The sequence below is a fragment of the Zalophus californianus genome, chromosome 3, assembly GCF_009762305.2.
Source record: "Zalophus californianus isolate mZalCal1 chromosome 3, mZalCal1.pri.v2, whole genome shotgun sequence".
Classification (NCBI taxonomy): Eukaryota; Metazoa; Chordata; class Mammalia; order Carnivora; family Otariidae; genus Zalophus; species Zalophus californianus.
In genome coordinates this window covers 26,230,257-26,238,320 of record NC_045597.1, presented here as the reverse complement: position 1 = coordinate 26,238,320, position 8,064 = coordinate 26,230,257, and the positions used below count along the sequence as shown (strand labels likewise).

At 31.0% G+C, this 8,064-nt stretch overlaps 1 non-coding gene across 1 annotated transcript; it reads left to right on the top strand.

Moving 5' to 3' along the window:
- The first annotated feature begins 4,869 nt into the window (after nucleotides 1–4,869).
- LOC113921083 lies at nucleotides 4,870–4,988 on the top strand. Its single transcript, XR_003519491.2, has one exon. It is a non-coding gene; the product is annotated as a U5 spliceosomal RNA (small nuclear RNA).
- The last annotated feature ends 3,076 nt before the right edge of the window (nucleotides 4,989–8,064 follow it).

Here is an 8,064-nt window from a genome sequence, read left to right as displayed (position 1 = left end):
GGGGCTATGGAGGAGTAGGGAGGATTATAAATCATAAACACCTTTGTGAAAAGTTGTGTCTTGGGGAAGGGTTCAGACAGTTATCATAAAGGAGTTATAATTAATGGCATGTGCTGTTTTTGAATACTTCCAAGTCCCTATCTGTGAACTTTGTGATTTAAGGTTAGTTGAGGCACCATAAAACAAGTTTTAAAAATATTTCCATGTTGTCCTTTCTCTTTTAATTACCAGTGTCATTATGACAGTACCTATTTTAATATTTTACATTGCAAATGTTCAGCCTTTCAGAAATGTGCATTAATAGATTTTCTGTATGCTAAACTGGGAAAATAGCCAAGATTTATTACACTGTTTCCCAACTCTAACCAACACACTGAGACATACGCAAACTTTCTGTGTATCTGTCTTCTTTGATTACTGGGGATGATTTTTTTTTAAGCATTGTTTTCAACCTGTCAGATATTAAAATAAGATGTAGGTAAATACAGCCCTCAAATGCATGATTTTTTGGTCTAATGATAAGATTTTATTTTTATAGTTCAAATTATAGTCATTTGAATAAATACGTGTAATATACAGTAGGCACTTACAAATGGCCTTCTAGATTATTAACATAGTAAATTAGATTTGAAACCTTAGGTTATTATGTGGGTTGTTACTTCTATGTAATACTAAGAAAGACTCTAGAACATACCTAAATGCTGACCTTTAGTTAAAACTATGTCCTTATCCTGAGAACATCTGCTCTAAGTGTGTGTCTTTTAGACAGACCATTAACATTAGTATGAAATTGTAATGATTTAGCAGGTGGCAAATATTAAGTTGCTTAACAGGATTTAACTCAATTGTGGAAATCAAAAACTATAAATAGGATTCTTTAATGACTTTCCAGTAATTGTGCTAAATGACTAATATAACATTAGCCATTTTTCAGATTAAATTCAAGTGGGAAAACTTGAATGTTTACTACTTTTAAAAATCTCTTTTAGATTTAGTGTTAGATCCATGTATTTCTTTCTGCAAAATAAATAACCATTACACCACCTCATAACATTTCCTTGCTTTCAAAATTATTGAACGAAATGTAATAGATCAAACTACGATCTTATTTTCTGCTAAATTTCACATGAGGTACTCAAAAATTTGTTAGGACATCATATCATTTTTTAGTATTTTGATTTATACTACTATGGTGTATAATTATTTTTTATAATATGAAGTCATAAACTAATATTGTTTTTTTAAAGATTTTATTTATTTGACAGAGAGAGAGAGAGTGAAAGAGCACAAGCAGGAGGACAGCAGAGGGAGAGGGAGAAGCAGGCTCCCCGCTGAGCAGGGAGCCCCACTCAGAGCTTGATCCCAGGATCCTTGATCCCAGGATCCCAGGACCCTGGGATCATGACCTGAGCCGCAGGCAGATGCTTAACCATCTGAGCCACTCAGGAGCCCCCAAAATAATATTCTTTAGCATAAAATATAACAATATTGGGTTGCAAATAGAATGAGAATATATATGTATGCATATTGGTATATATATGCAAAATATACATTTACATATATAGTTTTGTATATTTAAAACTATATAAATTGTATTTTATTACTCTAATATATAACTATCTGCAGTTTATGGTTTTTGACTCAGTTACTTGTGATATTTATTTAAACTCATCTGTGCAACACCAGTTTTATTCATTTTAACTCCATGTGTTATATCATTGTAATTATATATCTCAAAGCATGTTCAGTGTACTCTTGATGGACATGTATACTTTTTTTCAATATTTTGCTATTAAAACCAATACTGCAATCAGCATTCTTTTTTAGTATTTTATTTATTTATTTGAAAGAGAGAATGAAATAGAGCATGAGAGGGGGGACGGTCAGAGGGAGAAGCAGACTCCCTGCTCAGCAGGGAGCCCGATACGGGACTTGATCCTGGGCCTCCAGGATCATGACCTGAGCCGAAGGCAGTTGCTTAACCAACTGAGCCACCCAGGCACCCTGCAATCAACATTCTTATCCATCATTTCCTTGTGCACCTATGTGAATTTTTCTGAGATATATATTCAGAAGTGAAATTCTTGGAATGAAAGATATGTGCATTGTTATTCTTTCTACCTGTTGCCAAATTGCTCTCCTAATTGGATATATCAATTAACAGCTCAGTTGGCAGTACGGAATTCCAAATTTTTACTATCTCACCAGTGCCTGGTAGTATTAGTATTGCTTCCTTCTTTCTTCATTTATGACCTTCCTCTGTCTATTCTGCTCTTCCTACTATTTTTCTATTTCTGTCTTGTTCTTCCTTTACTAAATCATACTATTCTTGTGAATGGATGGGAAAACATATCTCATTGTAGTCTTAATTTTTATTCCTTAGTCCATAGTGAATTAAAGTATCTTTTTAGTATTTTTTTATTAATTTTTCTCCTCTGTAAATTACTTGTTTCCACATCTTTTGCCCTTTCTCATATTGAGATTTGGGTTGAGTTTGTATGGATTTGTAGAAGGCTTTTTTCTATTTTATATATTATGTTCAGTTTTACATAGGAAATGTCTCCTTAAATATTGACTTATATTGCTTGTTTTATAATGTACTTTTGCATGCAGAAGTTTTCATTTTAATACAGTAAGATTCATTGCTCCTTTGTGCATAATTTCTACATTTCATCTTGTTTCAGTATGTTCCCCTATCCTGGAGGTCTACAGGAAGCCCCTATATTAGAAATATTATTTTAATGCATTTTACACATCAGTTTTAGGGTTTTGTAATACATTTCAGAGCTGCTAAGCCCACAATATTTTTGTAACAGAAAGTCTTGGAATCTACAATATGAAAATCTTCCTTATAAATCACTCAGATAAAGGAAAGGAAAATGTTAAGTCTTTTATTTTAGAGAAAATCCACAGAGCTTTATAATTTGATAATATTATATGTATTTTTCATCTATATGTATAATTCATACTAAAAAAAGTAAATGCCAGCTAAAAATATTTTTTCCTGCCAAAGAATAAGGATTTGGTTGAACCACTGCATTTTATTAGCAAACTCTTATCTTTGAAATAGAGGCTTTATCTCACATTCTGGTGAAGTATTACAGATTTCAAATCAGCATAGGCTTAAAACATTTATCAGTTGATTAAATTCTAATTTGAATATTTTTTCTTTCTATATTAAATAGAGAACACATAAAAACATTTTTTACTATTCTTATTGTTTGCAAATTACTGAAATAAGTTGAATATTCACTGAAAATAATTTCATCTGCTTAAACAAGAAAAATGCAGAAATAATTAATCATCAGTGGACTACAAAACCTACACTTTTCAATACATCACTCTTAATGCAGATAATTTCTAAAACAGTATGTATATTCATTTTTACAGAGTTCTAAAACAAAAAATAAAACTAAAAATTTTAGAATTCTCAATAAAATGTTCACTGAAGTAAGTATAGAAATACATAGTTCTATAAATTCAATTCATATATTTTTTAGATATGTGCCTAATTTACATTAATGATTCCAAAGCCTAAACATGGTACTTATATATAGATTTGTGAATTTCCATTAAGTTATTTAGAGTAAAAATCTAAGAACTTTAGAAAAGATTGCAAACTGAGAGGCTACCTTAGTAACTTAATGAAGAAGCAATCCTGTATTAGTGGTTCAATATTTTTTTCCTGCTTAAGGATTTAGTCTTGAGGATAATCAATATGCAAAACCAATGGATGAAATTTCAATGTTTAAAACTTGAATGAAAGGTTAGACAATTGCAAGACTTCATGTTTTACTAAATGCATCTTTTAAAATAGTTATCTACTTAAAGGTATCCATAGTCTGGCACCTGGGTGACTCAGCTGATTGAGGGTCTGACTCCTGGTTTCAGCTCAGGTCGTGATCTTCTGGTCTGGAGATGGAGCCCCACATAGGGGGCTCCCCGCTCAGCAGGCAGCCTGCTCCCCCTCTCCCTCTCCTTCTGCCCCTCTCCCCCACAGGCATACTCTCTCTCTCTCTCTCTCAAATAAGTAAACAAATCTTTAAAAAAGTATTCATAGTCAATTTAATTTTAATGTAGGATTTAAAACACAAAAATATTGATTAATCTTAATCTTTGTCAATAACAGTGCATAAATGTATGTATATATAAGAACTTTTTGTTTTATTTATTACTTGTAAATCATTCATATACTTATTTTCAAAATAATAAACATTTAATAATCCACTATCCAATATATGAATTAGAATATTGCCAGTATTTATAGATACCTATATACTCCTCCCCTAAGCTGCCACATGCACCACCCTTCCCACCATGGTAAGCACTATCTTGTTTAAATGTTTACCATTCCCCTTTCTTGTTTCTCAATAATCATCACATATTTATGCATGGTTATACAATATTTTAGTTATATATACATTTTTAGAGATATGGAATATGGGACAATATATAATCTACTTAGATTTGTTTTATTCACCCAATATCCCAATATTTTTTTCTTAAAGTCCAACCATGGTGTTGCATTTCATTACAGCCTTTTATTTTTACTGCTATACACCGTTTCATTCTTTGACTACACTGTAGTTTATTCATATTCTGAAAGTGGATGTTGTATGGGTTTTAAGGTTTTTCTATTATGAGAAGTGGTTCTTTGAAATTTCTCCCAGTATCTCTTTTTTTCATGAAGTCAATTTGTCTGATACTAGTTTCATTATTTTAAAATTAAAGATTTTATGTTATAATTATGGATTCACATACTATTGTAAGAAATAATTGAGAGATTCTGTGTATTTTTTTACTTTTTTATTATCATTTGTATTGGTCAATATTTATTTAATTTTAGGTTTACATCAATGTCAGTATGGATTAAGATGGTTTCTCTTCACATCGTATAAATCTTTCACCTTTTACTAAAGATTTCCACGGAGAGAAGCGATTCTGAGTCTTAACCCAATTTTTTGAGGCCTTGTTTTCTCAACAAGGCTATGTATAAGGTTCAAATAAAGATCTACTAAATTTCACTGTGTGGTAAACCCGGCTGGTTGATAATAGATAATCTCTTTAATCTGATGTTATTTAAATGAAAAAAAAAGAAATATAATTTCACTAGCTACCTTAAACAAAGACCTGTTATTCTAACTGTAAAACAAAATAAAATACAAGTAAAATATCTACAGGATAGCAGAGGACAATCTTAGGGTAGGCAGACATTTTTGAAATTGGATACAAAAATGCTTTTCCAAAAAAGGAAACCTTTAATGAATTGGATTGCATTAAAATTAAGATCTGTTCAAATATTTAGGACAGTTAAAAAGTTTGAAATACTGAGAAACATTTTGTGATACATTTACCTGACATAGGTCTTCTATATAGAACCCATATATAATTGATATCAATTAATTATAAAAGACATGCATAAATTAAAAATATCAAAATACTTGACATGTCATGAGATGTATTCAAATGGCTAATATACAAAAATATACCCTAATTACAAGGATTCAATTCAAATTTAAATCTAACCTATAATGAGATACCAGTAATGCCTACCAGAATGACTAAATGAATTTTTTCTTCTAATTACCAAGTGTTTTCAGAATATAATTTGACACTCAACCGATTGGGGGGCTCAGTAGGTGGAGCATCTCACTCTTGATTTGAGCTCAGGTCATGATCTCAGGGTCGTGGGATGAAGCCCCACGTTGGGCTTCATTCTCAGCGTGGAGTCTGCGTGTCCCTCTCCCTTTTCTTCTTGGGGTCTCTCAAATAAATAAATAAATAAATAAATAAATAAATAAATAAATAAATACCTTAAGAAATTAAAAAGAATGTAATTTGTAATTACATATGCTATTAATAGAGTGTGAATGGAGATGTTCACTTTGGAAGTACCAACTAAGGATCAGCATACATATATATCAGCAGAAATTCCTCTCCTGGTTACATATATAAGAGAAATATGTACATATGTGCAATATTAGACATGCGCAAAAAGTACATGGAGGCATTATTTGTAATAGCTACTACAAGCCAAATGTATATCACATGTTTAAACATGTATGAAATGGATATACTCATACAGTTATCTACTTTATGGCAATAAAAATGAACATGTTAGAGTTATGTAAAACAGTGGAGTGACTCTCACAAACATAATAATGAAAGAAATTAGGAAAACACAAAAGTACTTGTGCAGTGATGATATTTATCCAAAGTTCGAAAGGAAGCAAAATGAAATGACTATTACTAATCAAGATAATGGTTGCCTTTATGGAGGGAGAGAGGGATAATGATTGGAAGAGGGCAGGAGGGGTCTTCTGAGTTGCTATTGCTTTTTCTATTTCTTGACCTTTGACAGTTGTTACAAAGATGCGATGGTGTTGTGGTAATCCACTGACCTGTATAGTTAATGAATTGTGCACATTTCTCTTTGTATTCCATGCTTCCAAAGCATTAAGTAATGTTCTAAACATTTTAGAAATTGGCCTCATTCATTCATGCAAGAATTTAAACTTATAATTTTCATCCTTAAAAAAATGACAATTTTCTTTTATGAAGAAGCTAAAACAATTTATAATCACACAATAAATAAGTCATAATGATGATTACTATCTTGTCTATATTGTCATCTGATTTATTTTTAAAAATTAGTTGCCTATCTTGTCATCTTCATTTGCATTTGTCTGATTATTGATAATACTAAGAATGTCTTCATTCATTTACTTCACAATTTCATCACCTAATATTCTAGCTATTTAGAGCTTTATGTAAATAGCATGTATTTGGATTGATGTATGCCTGTCTATCTTCATAGGACAGTTAAAAAGTCTGAAATACTGAGAAACATTTTGTGATACATATACCTGACAGAGGTATATGTATATGCACATCAATGTGAAGTTCACAAAGGATGCCTCATTTTTTATTTTACTGTATGAATATTCATGTTTTTGCTATATTTAAAACTAGCTTTACTACCAAAAGTGTTCCTTTATTTATAAAAAAATGTTTTCTCTTAAAAGAGTTCACCTCAGAGTTGTAGACAAGTCATAATAAAATAAAAAAGTTTTGAAAGAAATAGAATCAGAAAAAAGGGCAAAGTAAGCAGTACGACCACTACAAGAACTGTAAGCAATTATAATATAGTATTACTTATGATATTAACAGTTAAGCAGCATTGAGCCAATCACCATCTACCTAATGCAGCAGATGATTGGTTTCCAGTAGCTATGCCTTTTATGTTTTTAGAGAAAAAAACATAAATAGAAGAAATGGAGAAAACAAGGTTACAGTTCCAGAATATGTGTCAGGCCGATTTATAAGATCTGGGAAAATTGTGCCAAGACCTAGGAAAGAATCTCCAAGATTATTGACTTTATTAAAAAAGGGAGCTGATACAGTCTTTTGTTTCTATCAGTACCAGAAGTGATAGCTATAAGAAATATAATCAGAAATATAAGGATTCTTTCAGATCCTGGATGCAATACCTGCCCATGAGAAAGACAAACTCTCTTTTAAATTAGGTATATGAAGCACTGATGGCCAGCACCTAATATGAACTGCATAGCAACTAGACCTTGGGGAAAAATATAAGAGGCTATCAAATACTAACTAAATTCAATTTGATTGAATGGAAATATAAGACTTAAACTAAGCCAGCATTCCAAAGATCATGACAAATAGGAAAATTTCTAATAGATTATTATCAGATTGAATCTACAAGAAAGAAAATTATTACCAAGTAATGTTTATTTCAGGAATGTAATGTTGGTTTCCTATTTGAAAATTAATAACTTTGGTCTAGCTGGACCTTTGATCTAGATAATGAGAATACTCACATGATAGATAAACATCAAGATAAATAGAGAAATGGCCATGGGTAAATGAATTTGATTATATAAAGTTTATTTATGATGAATTATATTTGGCAAATATATCGTACTGATTATGTAGACTGGTAAATGCTGCCTAGACCTGCACTTGTTTAGTTCTGAAAATTAATAATTTAATAACTTCTGTGCGACATCAATTTAAAAACTCTATAGTGAGAAAAAGAGAGTA